Source organism: Mus pahari, chromosome 1 (genome assembly GCF_900095145.1).
Source record: "Mus pahari chromosome 1, PAHARI_EIJ_v1.1, whole genome shotgun sequence".
NCBI classification, from domain to species: Eukaryota; Metazoa; Chordata; class Mammalia; order Rodentia; family Muridae; genus Mus; species Mus pahari.
Window position 1 is genome coordinate 95,863,745 of NC_034590.1, and position 1,932 is coordinate 95,865,676.

Below are 1,932 nucleotides of genomic sequence, written 5' to 3' on the forward strand. Positions count from 1 at the left end.
GCAGCCCAGGCATCTTACATCTTGGGCATCCCGCAGCCCAGGCATCTTACATCTTGGGCATCCTGCAGCCCAGGCATCTTACACCCAGGGCATCCTGCAGCCCAGGCATCTTATATCTCGGGCATCCTGCAGCCCAGGCATCTTACATCTCGGGCATCCTGCAGCCCAGGCATCTTACACCCAGGGCACCCCGCAGCCCAGGCATCTTACACCCAGGGCATCCCGCAGCCCAGGCATCTTACACCCAGGGCATCCTGCAGCCCAGGCATTTTACACCCAGGGCATCCCGAAGCCCAGGTGTTTTCACAGTATGCAGCTAAGAGCCACATAGTTCTTTGTCAAGAGCCCTTTCCCCTCTCTCTCTCTGCAAGGCCACTCCTGGGAACCAGCAAGACCTAAACAGACATCAAGAACTGAGGGAGTCTTCTCACATTCCCGAGCTGCCCAGAGCTGTCACCTTGAACTGTCAGGAGGATCCGACCCCAAGATAGATAAGCCGCTCTATGTCCCAGGGCAGTGGCTCCAAGGACCCTAGATGAATCACTAAGTGTATTAGACTTGCAAATAACTCTTCCCAATTATTTCTCTCACTGTATACCTATGATCACCCCTCTCCAAATTGTATATAACCTGAGTATCACCCCTTAGTAAAAGAGACTATGACAAACATGCATGGTCTACCTCTCTTTCTTTATTCCCATTTCTCTCTAGGTTTGTGATCCCCCCTCAAGGACCAAGGAATAAAGTGTCCCGCGGGCCGGGGCACATTCACCTTGGCTGAATCACTAAAATAGGTGGATCGTGTGTGACAAATTGCTGCCATTAAGACCACTGACATTTGTGAATTTACTGTTCATAGATTCTGTCACTGAAAAGACACAAATGGGCTGGAGGGATGGCTCAGCGGTTAAGATACCTGACTGCTCTTTCAGAGGTCCTGAGTTCAATTTCCAGCAACCACGTGGTGGCTCACAACCATCTGTAATGGGTCCAATGCACTCTTCTGTGTGTGTCTGAAGACAGCTACAGTGTACTCATATAGATGAAAATAAATCTTAAAAAAAAAAAGAAAAGAAAGGACCTAAACATGTTTCTGGCATAATGTGCTCATGACAATGGCTCTGCAGCAAGTCCCTTCACCCATCTTGAGCCATCTTGTTGACTATTTATTGATTTATTGATTGATTGATTGATTGTGCAGGGCTAGAGGTTAAACCCAAGGCTTCATGCATGCCAGTGTATTAGTGAAGCTTCCCCAGGGATAGCAGGATGAGTCTATTGCCAAGGCCGCAGGGGAGAATATTATATTCTCAAAAGGTTTCAGAATATGTGTGTGAGACTAGCTTGTTTGGCTCCCGTGATTCGGTCTGGGTGACCCAACAGTAGCTGCTCAGTCTGTGAAGCTGGATGTCACAGCTGTCCCAGTCTGGTGCCCAAGGCCTGGAAGGCTTCTAGAGAGCTTGGTGTCCTTGGTGTACCCCAGAATCCCAGGTAAGGGCTATGTTATCACAGCAGCAATGTGGCAGGAGCGGAGAGGATGAGCTTGCCAGCAGAGTGTTTGCAACACACAAAACAGGGCTTCCTGCTCTCACACCCTTTTATCTGGGTTGCTCTTCCCACTTCAAATGATCTGTTCCAGAAGATCCTTCATAGCTCCCCGAGGCTTGCATTTGATTCCAGATCCAGTCACGCTGACAAGTGCCCTCTCAGCTGTGACCCTGGTCCTCCTTCCCCTTTAAAAAATATATTTATTTTATGTTAATGAGTTCTCTATCTGCATGTATGCATGCATGACAGAAGAGGTTGTCAGATCCCATTACAGAGGATTATGAGTCACCATGTGGTTGCTGGAACTTGAGCTCAAGACCTCTAGAAGAACAGCCAGTGTTTTTACCTGCTGAACTATCTCACCATCTCTCCATCCCTCCTCCC